The sequence below is a fragment of the Aquila chrysaetos genome, chromosome 19 (genome assembly GCF_900496995.4).
Source record: "Aquila chrysaetos chrysaetos chromosome 19, bAquChr1.4, whole genome shotgun sequence".
NCBI lineage: Eukaryota > Metazoa > Chordata > Aves > Accipitriformes > Accipitridae > Aquila > Aquila chrysaetos.
The window spans coordinates 19,949,016-19,965,980 of NC_044022.1; the positions used below are offsets into that span (position 1 = coordinate 19,949,016).

General features: G+C 44.8%; 1 protein-coding gene across 1 annotated transcript in view; it reads right to left on the bottom strand.

The window, feature by feature from the left end:
* RAB30 (RAB30, member RAS oncogene family) overlaps positions 1-16,965 on the bottom strand; it is a 52,783-nt gene that overhangs the window by 23,302 nt on the left and 12,516 nt on the right. The window lies entirely within an intron of this gene.

The window sequence follows — 16,965 nt, forward strand, 5'->3', positions numbered from 1 at the left end:
CCCCAAAAAAACAAACCAAAAAAAACCAACTATCCACAGCTGCAAAGGCTTCTCCACATTTAAGGATAAAGACTGAAATTATATTAAGCCAGAAACATTGATAATTTGCACCTCAGCTCTATCCCACCTCAAATCCTCATTTACAACCTACTGCTTCAATTAGACACAGAGAAGGGTCTGCAGCCTCTTCCACCTGCTGGAGTTAACCAGTAAGTTAGGGTGGGTTTTGATGTATTTATACAGTTCTTAATGAACAAGTATTTTCTGTTCTTCATCATCCAACAGCTATAAACAAAAATAAATTTACCTAAACATCTCGAGTTCAAACAGCAGCAGTTATGCATACAGATATTACATTGATTGCACATACCATATGAGCCAGGAAATTCAAAGCTAAGGCTAATATTTCAAGCAGAAAATTATTCCTTGCGGGCCAGAAAATTGCAGGGAACTTGGGTCTGGACATGCTGCTGCATTACGTAACTCAGGATAAAATATTTTCATTTCCAAAGCACCTGCCAACCCAAGCGGGCTCCTGCACTCGGCAAGCACGAGCCCAGCTCATGCCCCTCTGCACACAAGCAGCCTGGACTTCCTTCTGCTCCCTTGCCCACCGTCCTCACTCCTCCTCTCTACAAGGTTTAATCTCCCTGGAAAAATGAAAAGACTTCATCCCCACAAAAGCCTGGATCACCCATGCCTCTGCTGCTGGTGGCAAAGCCACAAGCACATGGGATCCACGCTTTCAGCTTGGTGCGACATTAAAACTCCAGGGATGTCCTTCCCAAATTCAGGGGAGAAAGATTTATTGCAGGCACCTGGGGTTGCAAAGCCCGGCATTTCCCATCTTCTCCCATCACACTTGCCATTCCAGGCGAGCAATATCCAGTTGCCTGTGCACTGGCAATCCTAAACATGCCTCTTCATCAAGGATGGTCCCTCATAGGAAGGTCAGTCCGGAGTGCAGAAGCACTATGCCTCCAAGTGAGATTTCCCAGGCAGAAACACAGCAGCTTTTATCCTCACATGCATCACCTCCAAATAGTGCACACACCTTCCATGGTGCATTGCGCTTGCCATGTGCTGACACTACCACTGATAAATTCAGGCTAAAAAAGTCCATCCAACACTCCCAGGAGGCATCAAGAAACTACGTACGCAGTGCAGGGAGGCGTGGGGCTTCCCCGTGCACGACAGCGCCATCAGCATTCATTGGCTGACCAGCCGCCAGTCATTCAAAAGTCTAGACACATTTGAAAAAAAAAGAGCAAACTGCATCCAAACTTTCCAGCTGGAAAAAGCAGTATATTATGAAAACCTCAGCCCTACCCTATTTGGAGAGATTCCTGCTCCTCAACCCTTTGCTCAGGACATTTCTCTTACAGAAATCAAGCGAGCTGAGTAGGTACAAGTTCTCATGTACCACAGCTATGTTTTATCTTGCAGATATATTTCTATAAACAACAGAAAAGCTAAAGCTGAGGGGGTTTGCATCAACGACCGCACTGAGCACACAGCCCTTCCCCTTACCTCTTTTGCCATCAGGGAAAATTTGGACTACTTTGATCAGGTCATGGCTCATACGTTAGTTGGCCTTCAGGAGCTTGTGCAAGTGCTACGGAGGAACCCACTGACCAGTGATTACAGACGCTTCACCATAAAACCAGCAGGTAAATCCAGCACCAGTATCATCCCAAAGAAGAGCCTGGAGCAGGAGCTCTGCTTTACTGGGCAGAAGGAGCTCAGGAAAGCAGGATGCTCAGCTGTGATGCCCACGCTCAACACGAGAAGGTCCAGCCTTGCCACAGCCCGTGGCTGGACACGAGCTCTCCTCACTTCCAGAGATAACTGACTGCAGACTGCTCTCTTCATCTCCCTGCTTTGCTTAATGGTGGAGGTTACAGATCTCGCATTCAGGAGCAATCTTTGGATTTTCACATGTTCCTGGCATCCCCTGATGGTGAAAAGGCTTTGTGTCCATGCTGTCTACCTCTGGCTGAAGTCTTCTGGGGGCCTTTGCCAGTACTGGTGTTAAGAGCAGCATTAACACACATCGTTAATCATTTTCTGTTGGGTGGTGGAAGGATGGGTGGTGTTTGGGTTGGACACAGACTTGAGGGTCTCGGTGCCACCAAAGGCTCTTCAGGAGAGACCAGGCAAGTCACAGCTGCTGCAGTCCAGCGTCCTCATTTAACTTTCCCACCTCCTGGAGAGAGGGGAGACTTGGTAACATTCGTAACGCGCTTCAGTGTTGGGAACGGCCATGGAAGTGCAAAATATCACATGCAGACAGCAAGTTATATTCCATCAAATATATCTGAGGATTGAACTGTTAATCAATGATGATTCTCCTCACACAGATAAATGAACTAATTGATTTCTGTGTTACTTAGCAAAAATGAGATACATACACAGTACTTGCAAAATAACAAATAGAAAATTAATTTCTTTAGGATTGAAAAAAAAAAAAAAAAAGCTGACATGCACATCCACAATGCCACAATAGTGGCTGATGAAACCACACACCAGCAGCAGCTCGCCCAGGATATGCACCATCTTTGGAAAACTGTTTCCCAGCATGAGAACAGTGCTGCACTCCATTTACTGGCAGAATCTGTGTTCTGACTGCAAAAACGTCAGTGCAACCTTAACGTATGCTTTTATAAACATCTTTTAAGACATGCCTGGACATGGAGGCCCAATACTGCGTGCTCAAAACAACACTCTTGGTTTTGGCCACGTTTTAGCAAATCATGCAACCACCAAGCTGAACGCTCTGCAGCAACACATTTTTGCATGGAAGCAGTTAAATACTCAGCCAGCACAGCAGGCAGGCTGACTTCCAAGCATAGAAAACTGCATTGCCAGAAATCCAGCCAAAAATGCTGTTTTAGCCACTCAAAAACAACAACCTCTTCCCAAAGGAAAAAAAAAATAATACAGAATTATTTTCTTAAAACTACAGCCAAGCATTAACTAGAACATGCCTTGCATGGAAAAGCCAGGAAAGCTTCCTAAGCCCAGCTCTCTACAATGGGAAATAAAGCTCCCACACCAAGACATGACCCACTGAAATGAGGAAACCCATCAGCACCTTAGGTGAGAATTACTCTGCCTTTAGAAACAGGGTGCAGGATCAGGCTGAACCTCAGGTGTGTCCCATGAGCTGGGCAAGGGTTTTGGGGACAGCAGCCCTACCAGCAGGGAGGCAAAGCTGGAGGAGGAATGATTCGCCCTTGGTGCAGAAGAGAGGTATGTGCATGTCAACCAGGTAAAAGGCAAAGAAATCTTCTGATGCATTAAGTTTGCCGGGCTGGCATGGGTTTGAGTGGCATCACGGTCATACGTGGAGATGTTTTGACACTGGGTGAGAGAGATCTGATGAAACACTTGCAAGATTAGACAGTTTGACACCAATGTTTTTGACAAGATACGAGAAAAGCTATCACAACTAAAGGATTTCAATAAAATATTTACGAGAACATTGTGACTCAAATGAGGTTGCAAATACAGAAGTATCATAAGGGTAAGTATGTCATTACCCAATGACATAAGTCCCATAGATGTATGGTAAAATGTGAATACGTACACTAGATAGTTTGGGTTGTAAAAGCATGTCCAAGAAAATTTTCTTGAGTTTTAACTACAATGACATGTCTTACTGCTGTTGACCATCTTGTTTTGATTGTGCCAGAGACTGTGCTATGAACAAACTAAAAATTTTTGCTAAGGCGGCTTTGGTTTGCAAGAATGCTTTTTAATTAAAAAAATAAGCAGGTATTTCCACCTCTTGATTTCTGCTCAAGTTAGCTTGTGATTTACTGGGATTTACATCACTTCTCCATCAAACCTAGTAGAAGTAACAAGTAATTAAGCCTCGTCTAATCTGACTTTCACATGGCTGAGATCAGTGTCCAGAGGGCTGTGCGCGGTACCCTGTGGCTTGGGCTGCGGGGTCCACGGCACCACGCGTGATGCTCCTGTACCGTGCCGTGCTGTGTCATCCCACCCCACTGGTGAGGCCAGGCTGGGCCACCCCAACAGCGTCCTGCAGTAGCAAGCAAAAAGCTAAAAACTAACTGCTATATTAAGATGAAAGGTTGCTGTTTGTTCAGAATGGATGTCGTGGTTTAACCCCAGCCAGCAACTAAGCACCACGCAGCCGCTCACTCACTGCCCCCCCACCCAGTGGGATGGGGGAGAAAATCGGGAAAAAGAAGCAAAACCCACGGGTTGAGATAAGAACAGTTTAATAGAACAGAAAAGAAGAAACTAATAATGATAACACTAATAAAATGACAACAGCAATAATGAAAGGATTGGAATGTACAAATGATGCGCAGTGCAATTGCTCACCACCCGCCGACCAGCACCCAGCAAGTCCCCCAGTGGCGATTCCCCGCCACCCCCCTTCCCAGTTCCTATACTGGATGGGACGTCCCATGGTATGGAATACCCCGTTGGCCAGTTTGGGTCAGGTGCCCTGGCTGTGTCCTGTGCCAACTTCTTGTGCCCCTCCAGCTTTCTCACTGGCTGGGCATGAGAAGCTGAAAAATCCTTGACATTAGTCTAAACACTACTAGCAACAACTGAAAACATCAGTGTTATCAACATTCTTCTCATACTGAACTGAAACCATAGCACCGTACCAGCTACTAGGAAGACAGTTAACTCTATCCCAGCTGAAACTAGGACAATGGACAACAGGATCCACAAAACAAAAACCAACCCCAAAAAAGTTGGCTCTCGGCTCTGTGGCTTGGGACAGATATATCAGACTTAAAAGGTACCTTTCCCAAAACATAATGATAAATTAGCAATACCAGCAGTAAAGGGAAGAGGTAATAAGCAAGATAAAAATCCTAGAATGGTTTGGGTTGGAAGAGGCCTTTTAAAGACCATCTAGTTCAACCCCCCTGCCCTGGGCAGGGACACCTTCCACTAGACCAGGTTGCTCAGAGCCCCATCCAACCTGGCCTTGAACACTGCCAGGGATGGGGCAGCCACAGCTTCTCTGGGAAACCTGTGCCAGTGCCTCACCACCTCACTGTAAAACGAAAACAACAAAAAAAACCCAAACCAACAAAACCAACCCCCTATCTTGCACACTGTTCTTGACAACATATTTCATCATCCATTGAGTTGATCTTACTAATATTCAGACAGTTACACCTTCTGAGGAGCAGACGTGGTACCTATCATTCCTCCGTACCAGATTCAGTCTGTGTCCCGTATCACCAGACCTCCAAAGAGGAGGTGCACACTCTCCTGCTACAGCTATGTGCACTTGTGCTGGCTCTGTTAAAATACAAAGAATCAAAGCCAAAACTGTAAAAGCCAAGACACTACCGCCGTAAGAACTGTACCTGCACTATAGAAGCTGTAAAAAAAAAAAAAAAAAGGAGAAAAAAAAAATCACGTTTCTCTGAAGCATTAGGACTGATAAAGTTTTAGTGAGAGAATCTTGACCCCTAACTAGCACCTCTCATACATTTTATGTTGCAGCCTGAAGTGCAGTGAAGAAGCCTTCCAAGACAATTACTTGAAGAAGCCTTCTCCAGGAAGGAACACAGAATTATTAGGGCAATTAATCACACACTGCAGGTAACGCACCTTCAGTCAGTCATTTGCATCTGGATTCTGTGGGGCAGCAGCATCCTGGTGACTCAAGAGGGAGGCTGACATCACCAGGCAAAACTTTCAGGCATGTCCTCTAATTCAAGAGCACAGCCTGCTACTAGAAAGTAGGATTGCTAAGAGAAAAGGTTTTTTGGGGTTTTTTTTTCAACTTACATGAGGAAATAAAGAAGTGATCCTGTGTTTCAGCTGGAGGCTCCCTTATCACAACCACAGGTACAACATCAGCCAGCCACATGGGAGCTGTGCATCACACCCCTGTGCCACCACAATACGAAAGGAGGCAATTTGCAACACCACATTGGTATTTAGGAAGGACTTCTGCCTCTCTTACGCATTTTAAAGGAAGTTTCTCCCCCCAGAATTATAGCTTTTTTGAACATGAAGTGACAGAGGAATAAAACAGAGTTAAAGCGTTACAGGCTCCTGTTAAGATGGCAGAAGCAACACAATAGCGTTGGGGAGGGAGATGAAGATGCTGGAGAAGATGAGGGCAGCTCAGGGAAGCTCATCTCCCAGCTCCCTGCTCCCTCCAAAGCTTAAGATCCCAAACCAGAGGGCCCTCTCTGCCACAAAGATCAAGTTTGGGGTGATGGGTCTAGGCTAGTCCTAGGCTGATTAATTGCCCCAGTGCTCCCCAGTTCATCACCTCCTCTTATTTCCAGATGGGAAGCGCATTTGGCCTGTAACATCACACATGCTCATGCATCCAAGCAAGTATGCTTCTGCTTCATAACAAAACTGCACCACCAGCACAAGCATTGTCCCCTCTAAAAAGTTTTCCCCTCTAAAAATGCTCTCATTTGATGGAAACCCCTCAGCTGGGATCAGCCAACCCGTCTGGCAAGCGGCTGAGCTGACAGGGAATATTCTTTGCATTTCTGCAAAGAAACACTGCGGTACAGTTTTAACTGCAAGTATCTGCCAGAGAAGCAGATGTTTCATGAAAACAAATTGTTCAGAGGAGGAAGAAAGTGGAAATAATAGAGACTTGGGTGTAGCTTCAGGGCTGGTTTAAGCTGATGCAAGCCCTGCTGCTTCCAAAGGGAAGGTTCCCAGCCCTGCCCGCACAGCCATGCCTGTGCCCAGCACCCTGCCAGCTACAGGAAGGACTGGGAAAAAAATTTGGGGGTGAGACAGCAGAATTAGATTTTACAGCCCTGGTCCCAGTATTTCATTTTTGTAAAAAAGTATCTTTACTGTAACTAGTATCTCTATAATGGTAATTTCATATCATGGCTCCTGCGTAAGATTTTTTTTATAAGGATATCACAGGTCTCTTCGTAGAGAACAGTGTTCATGTTCTGGTTTGATTTTAGCTCACATGCTAACACATAGCCTGTTTTCAGTTCCCCTTACAGTTTCAGGTGGTTACAGTACTTTTCATTTGTGCTAACCACCACAAAAGTACAGTTACTCATATAGGGCAGGTATCTGCTGTTAAAACCTTATTTCGGCTTTAGGCCAGCTGCAATTCAGGAGACTGCATGTGTTAAATTTGACAAACAAAAAAAAAAAAATCCCAAAAAGCAAAAAAGCAGCTTTAGAGTGGAAGCTTTGTTCTACATCTCCTAACACTACAAGGACATTACTCAAATAGCTTACCTAAAAGCCTGAAATCTGAAAAAATAATTAAAAACAGTGTTCCAGGGGCAGGGTCTTTGAGATTATTTAAAGCTGATGCAGCAAGTAGTACCCTGAGGACTAAAGCAGGCAGGCCCCCACAAAACCAAGCATTGCATGTGCATGCACACACACACAGTAAAAGACTGCATCAGTCACAGCAGCTCTCTAGCCCAGATAAATCATGTCTTCACCTCTGCACACCTCTACTTCCAGCTCAGCTACTCCCCATCTCCAGCCACACAGGTTAATAAATTATTGCAGAGATGTGCAGATAGAGATTTGCATTTGGAGAGAAGGTGAGGGAACAACTGCAGATTCTGCAGCACCAATATTCACACTTTCGATGTTGTCGATGTTCAACCACCCTATGACATAGCCCAAGATCTCCCAAAGCATGGTACTTTTGCTCAAAAATACGTTCCCATCGCAAATATGATCTCTCGGGGCTTTTCCAATATAGACATTGCTGTGTTATATATAATACCACCTAAAAATACAGAGATTGTCCTTTTCCACTACTGATCTCCTGGCAGCAGCCTGCTGAAGTTTTGACCTCTTTGGGACTAATATTAGGAAGCAGAAAGTTCTTTCCTTTTGTTTACTTAAAGCAAACAGTAGCCAGTCCTCAGTAGGCACCGATACCAACATGACATGGGCAGCCAGGGACCTTCACACTCACAGCTGCGTGGTCATGGGGACACATCTTGGCACGTCAGCACCATGTTTGTGACCACTTATTTTTATTCCTTAGCAACAGAGCAGCTCCTGGGGTTGGGGTTTTGGTTTTGTTTTGGGGTTGGGTTTTTTTTGTGTGTGTGTTGAATCTATATTTGGCACCCTGGGGAAATTCCTGAGCAGAAGATAGCAATTTTTAAAAGAGAGGATAAATGCTAGCACTCAAGTTTTGCTGACAGTAACACCACCCCCAGGCTTTCGGTTAGCTTGAAGTGCTCAGACCTGGAGCTAACAGGAGTCCTCACATGGACCAGGCATCAAGAGTCACATCCATCACACTTTCTGCCTTTGCAAAACCTTGCTCCAGCATAAGAGCAGGAAAAGATTTATTGGCTCATAAAGTCTCTAAGCCATTTGTATCATGTGTAAACCAACATCTCCAAGGCTCTGAACCTCATCACTGTTCAGCAGCACTGGTCCCACAATGGTTTTTGTCCTGTGGGAGCCAGGACCCCTCAGTAATAGCACTGTCTCAAAGAAGGGGGAAAAAAACAAAAGAAACTTCAGTACAATACAGTAATTCTGAACTAAGACACCATTCTTACCATAAATCATGGAAATATCAATATCCCCCAGCTCTCTACAGCTCCCAAGCAAACATGCAAATTAAATCCTGCCTAATCTACATGAGAAAAACAAATAATACCTGATGTTTCCCAACTCTGTTAGCAACATGGCCTTTAAAAAAAAAAAAAAAAAGAAAAAAGATTTAATCATAGGAGGATGGAAAAAATCACATGGCTCGGCGGTTTCATTGGTTGTCATGGCAAACGAAAATCCCTGACTCTCCAACTTGTGTGTTTTAGAGGAAAGGAGACAACAAAAATGCCCTTTTTTTATGACTAGAAAGGAATGTTTTCCTAATAATCGCTCGTGAACCCACTGCACACTATATATAAACAGCTGCTCCTTCCCAGGGAAAATGTTTGCTGTTTCTTACTGAGCGGCTCTCAGGGATCCAGGCAATTCAGCCCCAGCAGACATTCAGGCGCGGGTAATGAGAATCATGTGCTTTTATACGTGGTGACTTCTTGCCTGCCAAAGGGAGCCTGAACTAGCTGGGGGGTGTCTCAGCCCCACGAGGGCTCTCCCACCGCCTCCCCGGGGAGGCTGCCGGCACGGCACGGCACGAGCCCCCTCCCCTGCTCCCACACTCAGCATCACCGCCGCGTTTCTTGCCACACGTCCAATAACGGGAGTTTCTTCATGTGTTCTCAAAGCAAGCCAAAACCATGGATATTTGCCAGTTTTAATCTGCCAGACAGGTAACGGCAGCCAAGACACCCCGGCGTTTGCTCCAACGCAGGCAATCCGAGGCACCTTGCACCCTGCCTGCACGACCAGCACCACACAGCTTTCGTCACAGTGGATTTTCTGAATGTAGGTGGGAGATAATTTGGCTGTAACTACAGGAGCAGGTCCCTAAAGAGCCTGCTCCTTCCAGCCACACTGCCTTTTGGTTTTGGCTGCATGCTAAGGATCTGGGAAGTTGAGGATATCCACGCGGCAGATTTACATCACTCGTTTCACCGCCAGGTCTTATGTGGTTGGTTTTGTATGCAGCCCTTCCCCTCCTGCAAATCCTTCTCTTTGCTCCCGGGCTCCAATGCAAGGCCTTTGGTCTAGAAGGAACAACAAGACCCTAAGGAATAATGTTTATTCTACAATGTTGTAAGCGATGCTCCTCTGTGCGTTAGGGGTTTTCTGCCACCCCCATCCTCTGCGGCTGCATGGGGAGGGAGCAGAAGTTGCACAACCACACACGTGTGGCTGGCTGGAAAGCAGCCCCTTCTCTAACAAAAGCCTCAAGTTCCTTCCCTTATATTCCCCCGAAAAGCAGCTGTGTATGAAACCGCACCACGGCACCATGACGCTGGCTGCGTACGTACGCCGAGGGCCGTATCCTACCAAAGTCACCGGCCTCGGCGCGTGTTTGCACTGCAGAGCCTTCATCGCGACCGCAGACCGAACCGTGCTCCTCCCCACGCTTCACCCGCAAAACTGAGCCACAATCAGGGACGTCCGTGCAAATTGGGTAAAGGCAGAAGGATATAACAAGGATAACCAGTTTGGATCCTTTAGCTTTTGGATACGAGGCAGAAGGAAGGAGATTCATCATCGTCCTCCCCGGCTGGGCTGTGCCTGCAGGGCTGTGGGTGAGCCACCCACCTTCTCATTTACAGCCTGCACATACCAAAAGGAGGTCACTTTGTATCGAGCATGAGATAAATACATTTCCACAAAAACTTTTCAGCTCCAGCACTGAGAATGGTATCACAAGCCTCATACGTTAACCCTTACCCACACCGTAGAGCCAAAACTTCGAAGCTGCTGAAGTTACTGGAAATGCAGCCGCAACCCAGGGGACAAGGGAACTTGGCTTTTTCACCCAGGCAATAAGTCAAAACCAGGAGACAGGATATTTCCATGCAGAACTCCAGTTCGGCATGCCGGTCCTGCAGCATCCCTTCCCTGCAAGGGTTGCTGGCTTGCAGGCTCAGTCCTCCAGCAGTTCGGGGTCCAGAGCATTTCTGGATTGCTATGCACGTGGGTGGATGCGGGGAGGGATGGGCAAGGGAGAAAGCATGGGCTGAAGGGGAATTAAAAGACAGGCTGAGAAAGAAAAAAGAAAACAGAAAGAAAGCCAAAACCAAGCAAGAATAATTCTCTTTAAGGTATTACACCAGAGTGGGCTGACACTGTTGGATACCACACAGTTTTACTCCTTTAAGTTGAAGGGATGTGACAGAGCAAATGTTTTTCATCCTGACTAGGAGACTTTGTCCTGAGGCTAATGCCAGCTGGTTACACTCAGGTGTTCAAGATCTTGACACACAACCCTGAAAGAAAAGCCTTTCGGTCACAAAAAAGACTGCATTAGCAGCTTCTTAAATACATATATACTTTGACATTTTTCTTTAGGTTAGAGCTTATCAAAGGAGATGGCATGAGCCAGACAGACTGTGCTTACGGGGGTAAGAAACATCTCACGTTTGTTCATTCCTTGCATTTCTCCAATTTTACACAAAACTATTTGGACCGCCACCATTTGTTCTTTAACAAAATGTGCAGTCTATCCAAAACGCTATTTGTAATTCAAAACTCAACATAAGGCATTTTCATTTAGTAAAACACAGAATTCTCTCTTCATGTTTCAGTTTGCCATTTATCCCAAACACAAGCAGAGCCTTGCCGTCCCCCAGCACAGCACACTCCCATCAAGTATAAAGCAACATGCAAGCACCAGCTCCTACCGCACAGCAAATTGTCATTAGTTATAAACACATTTCATGTCTAACAGGGCCCATCTAAAGCAAAGAAGGGACTTCTTTAGAAGTTCTATATTTATTTCTAGTCCATTCTATATGTATTTCTATACTATGCGTGACTGAAATTGGATATCCAGGACTACCACAAATCAGAGAACAAACAGATGATTTTTTTTTTTTTTTTTGGTGCATATTTATCCTCTCAGCAGGGGAAAAAAGGTAAAGACAAAGACTAGAAGTCAGAATATAAGACTTTTTGGCTCTGCTGACAATGGCTTGCAGGACTGGTCCTACATGGCACTTTAGATTTTATTCTTCCCTATGCGACAGTCATTATATGCATTGTTTTGAACTGGCACTGCAAGACCAAACCCACCCATCCTGCAAAGCTCTGTGCAAGGAATTTTTGCAGAAGCATTATCTTAAGACTTAACTTTGAAAGCAGATTTACAAAGTCACTGGTTTTCTCTCTGAAAACAGAGGGTTTGCAAGACTTACACAATTTTATTACAGTGAGCTAACTCCAGCAAGAACAAGCAAATTCTAGCTTTGAACCAGCTTTTCAAACTACAGTGTTCTCCAATCTATTTAGTTTCTCTCCAAGGGAAGAGAAATCTTCACTGTTAATGTGTGCTGCTGCTCCGTTGTAACGTAAGCACCTTAGCGTGTCTGCAACAGTCATGTGCGGAACAACTTAAATCAAGCCAGCTTGAACAACTGGATACATGTATGATAAAAAGCAAAAAAGAAGTTGCTGTGGTGGTAAGGAATCCAGGCAGGGTAACGAGGCTTGCAAAAGTGCCTTCATCTGGACTGGGGTATTTGCTTAGCTGGCAGTACTCTGAATTGCTACAGATGATGGTGAAAGGAAACACGTTATAGCTGTAAAAATCTAGGTTTAAAGGAAGAAAAAGTGGTTTAAAGAAACTGTGAGGCAATTCCAGGCTAGGATTACAAAAGAAATAAAAGTTACAGGGTGAAAAGTCAAGGGAAATGGGAAGCACAGAAGGATACGGGATGAATCGGGGATAAGGATGCCCGGGCGCACGCTGCTGGAGCACCAAGGCATGAGCCCAGCCAGCAGCACTGCGGAGAGGAGCATCCGTGCCCGGCACAGCAAAACAAGGGCAGGAGAAACGCAGCCTGGAGGGGATGATGGGAAGAACAAACTGGCAAAAAATGATCCCTAACCCTGGAAGGGCACCTGCCAGCTACCTACAGAGACAAACTCAAAAGCTTTAAGATTACCTCTGCTAAAAGTTAGAAACCAGTCTGTTTTTAAAATTGAAAAGGAGGTGTGTATTCTGGTGAGACTGTGTGTTGGATCTGGGAATCTGAATTCAAATACTGAGCACAAATCGGGTTCAAGTGCAAATCACAGTGCCAGCATGAACGAGTCACTACAACCCCAACTAACACATCCGTCTCTAATAAAACACGCGTTTGTAAGTCACAAATAGGCTTTCAGTTCACTGTCAAAAGCACAAAACAACCCAAGACAATCAGGGAAAATTAGGTATTAAGTGTCAAGTATGCCATTTGTGGTGCAATATAAGGGGACAGGTTTGAGTATTGTTTTGGCATAGAAATGTAGGTTAGCTTGTGGCAAAGACAAGTGCTCCACATCAAAAAAAGTCTTTGTAGCCTTTGGAGTGAAGAACTTCACCTCCAGTGGAGAAATCCAAGTTTTCACTGTGGGCTCGCTAATCCGCTGCTTTGGTTCACAGCTCTGTTTCTGCTGCTCTGCAGTAGCCTCACATACTGCCCGGGGTTACAGCTGGCTGCTCCAAGTTCTCACTTAAATTGGTTTGAGTTGCTTTTCTTGGCAACTAATAAACTCTCTCCCCCCTCCCACGAAATTGGGTAAGCAGTGAGTGAGACATCCCAGGTACAAGAGCTGCAGATAACAAGGGTGACACAGAAAGCACCCCGTTTGCATTTCTTTGTACATTTATTACACTTAAACACTCCGTGAGGACAGTGTGTGCTCTTTGGAGCAGGCCTGCGTCTGCCCCAAAGCCAGCAAAACAAGGTCCAAGCATGGTTACAAACATCATCCCCTTCACCCTCAACACAAATGCAGTATTCAGACAGATCCAGATCCTGGTTGTAATGAGCATGTAGGGATTAGGAAGCCACGATTAAAAACATAATATTGTATCAAGTTAAATTATTCATTCATTATGCCGTTACAACAACCAACAATTCGAACATGAAAATAACTCAAACATCAGCCAGGTTTTTTAAGAGCACAAGAGGAGCGTTACAGACTCTATACGTGCAGCTTCTCTGTTTCACCCACTTCTCAGACTGTTCTCACTTTTGTTATTTGCTACTTGTTGGTACCTCGGTGTGCATGATATCAGTTTTCTTTATACCAGGCTGTACAGAAAGTTGTACAGACTCCAGCAACATAAGTACGAGTTCTGCTTTGAGAGAATATATTACATTTTTTTTTTTTTTTTTTTTTTTTTGTGTCTATCACATTGAAAGAGGCCTGTGACATTTGTAAAAGGTCAGAGTTACAACTCAAAAGCTTCACTCACCATTTAACTATTGCATGGAGGGAGTGTCCAAGGACATTTTCTACCACACACATGCCCAGATGTACACCCTTTAAATTTCAAGGGGAGAACGAGTCATCCTCAAACAAGTGAATACATTCTCCCCGTTTCCTCGTCTTTAAGAGTAACTTCCAATCTGTGTCTTTGTAACACTTAAATCTGAGGCAGGCTGATGGCCTCGCTACACTCTGTACTACGCAAAAAATCACTTAATAAGCATTATTGTCCACCTCTGAGCACTCTGTACACACAGGAAAGATGGGTAAAAAGTAATAGATCAAGTGATTGCCCAAGGTCAGAAATTTGGGAGCAGCCCCTATGTAACCAGACCTAAGCCTCATGCTCTCTTTTTTGGACTATTTTACCTCTCCAGCCTCCTTCCCCACTGCTGCCCCCAACTCCTCTTCGCTTTTTCTTTACTATCCTTGATTTCTCTTTTTCTCCTTCTTTTCATTCTGCAGTCTTGATACCTGCCTTGCTCTGCCCTGGTATCATGCTTTCTACCGGCATTTTTGTCTTTGTCTGCCAAGAAAGGTGTAATAGGGCTGGTATTTTTCTCTGGGCTGTATTCAGGAAATTTCCTGTTTTAACTCCTAAGTTTTGTATAGAAGTTACAACTACCAAAATAGAGAAGATAATTCTTCCAGCTTCTCCTCCTACCTCCTCCTAGGTGCTGGAGAACAGGTCACCCAGACCGTATAGCCTTCCCTTGGGGGTCTTCATCATTTCTCCATGCAGACAGACCACATGCCACTGCTTTGCAACTGCCCAAATTCTCCCCTAGCCACTAATGCCTTAGTGCCACCTCTGTCCCCAGACTCCAGTAGAAATGGTTTCTATCCTAATTTAACATTCTGCAGGCAGCAATTGAACTGGTAAAGCTGTGAACAGCAAGAAAATACTATTTTTCCTTGTGCTGCAGGTTGGAAGATTCCTGGACAGCAAAAGCAGCTCTGAAGGTCCAGTAGCTGATACTTACCTAGGAAGATTTCCAGCTTAAAACAGACATCATCCACCTCTTCTTAAACCCTCTCCTCTCTTTGCTCCAGAGAACAGCCCTTCCCTCCCCAACCAAAGCCTTGCCAACTAGCAGCTTTGCTGTTCACACAGGTTATTCATGTGAAGAACTAGATTAATCTGTTGGCAAGAGAGCTCTTTCCTGCAGAAGTACATCAGTGAAGCCTTCAAAAAAAAAAAAAAAAAAAAAAAAAAAAAGTCCTTTCAGGATTAAACCAACCCAGCATCTCCTCACATCTTAGTTATTGCAGTTGTCCCCCTCTGGCCTTAAGAGATCTCATCTTGAATCACTGGCGTCTCCATTCAGAAAAAACAAAATCCCGTTAAAGGACAATTTTCCCAATTTTCCTGATTTGCATCTTCAGGGTTTCCTGTTGTTCTTCCTTCCATGGCTCCCCAACTCCTTGCTATTACTTTTCACATTTATTTTACAGCCTAGCCTACATCCCACTAACTATCCTCAACACAAAAGCAGCCGTATCAACCAGGCTCTCCCTCACGCATGGTCAGATCTCCCTGCAAACACCCACCGAGCTTTCTCCTGCTCAAATATACTGCTGTCACCTGGCCTTTCCCTGCCTGTTTGTGAGTGTGACCTACTGTCACCCAGCCGAAAGCACTGAGCTCTGCCAGCTGGAAACTCTGTTTTGCATTTGTACAGTTACGCAGGACACAACGATGGGCCATGGGATGCTGCAGCAATGCACAGCAGCAAGAGGCAGAAGAAGGGACCCTGCTTGGTGGGCAGACTCTTAATATAAATTTAGTTTTTAATTTTTAAACTTAATTTAAAGCAGCGAGTCTCCCCTGTTGAGGGGCTTATCCAACTGTTCCTAAAAGGAAATGCCAGGCTGTTGCTCCCATGCCAGTTATTTTCCTCCTGGTCTGATCCACAGAGAAAGGCAATCCCTCCTGGCTCCATCAGGCTGAGCCATTGATGGTGAGCTAAAAGCACGTGGCTCAGGTTTCTTGCAAACAGCAGGAGAGCAGGGAATTATGAGGAAGGATTTGAAGCGTCACAAGATGTGTTTTCGATATTTACAGGGATTTCTGTGACTGCTCAGAGGGAGCCCTTCCCATGCAAAAGCACAAGTGCGACGGAGCGTATCTTTACTTTCCCGGGAATGGCCAAAATAGCCATCATGAGCTTCTCCTTTGCAAGAGGACAAACAACCCCAATCACACACTGAGACACGCTGGGACCCATTTCAGGGTTAGGATACAATGACAGATGTTCCTTTTTAAAACCAGAAGTTGGAAAGTAAAATGTCAGTCTTGGACAAAGCCCTCAAATGCCGAACAAGCTTCACAAAACAACCTGCGCGTCAGTCCTTCAGCTCCTGAGAATAGCCCACGCATGTCTCGCACATGAGAAATCCAGCTAGTTTCAGTGTACAACTTTTTCCAGTGTATCCCTATGTACCACAACACATATTAGGAGTCAATTAATACATCCTCCCTTTAAAAAGGGCACACAATTTACAAGCCCTTCCTTCCTAGGAGATAGATGCTGATTACAGGAAGGCATTCTCCGTAACAAATCTCTTCCTAAACCATACCAATTGCCTCATCCATTTGAAAGGTGCATTTGCTATATCGGAAGAAAAAACGACCCTTATTATTAGCAACATCTGAACACTACCCAAAGTTGTTTGCATAACTGGACATGTTATTTTTTTCTGCATAGCACTGCTTGAATCCCCGTAACACCTTCCCACAGTGGCATTCCACAGTCCTACTCGAGATGGTACGCAATTAAAGTCATAAGCGAAGGTAATGAAAAGATCAAAACAAGACAGGTTGGTTATACATGTCACAGTAATGGTTGCAAATCAGCCTCTCCTCTAATTACCGCAGTATTTCCAGGAGGAATCGATTACAGCAATATGGATGAATGGGATCCTAAAACTGAAAAATGTACTGGATTAAACATTAATGCAGTCATTGACTATTATCAATATATATATTTAATGGAGGGTGGGGCCTAGCAAAATATAGAATTGATGGGTTTTTAAATATCTAGAAAGACCAGAATCCTGGACACAGAGGCTTTAAAATAGTCCCAGCAACACAACGTACCAAAAATAAATTCATCCACCAGGCTATAATTATACTTT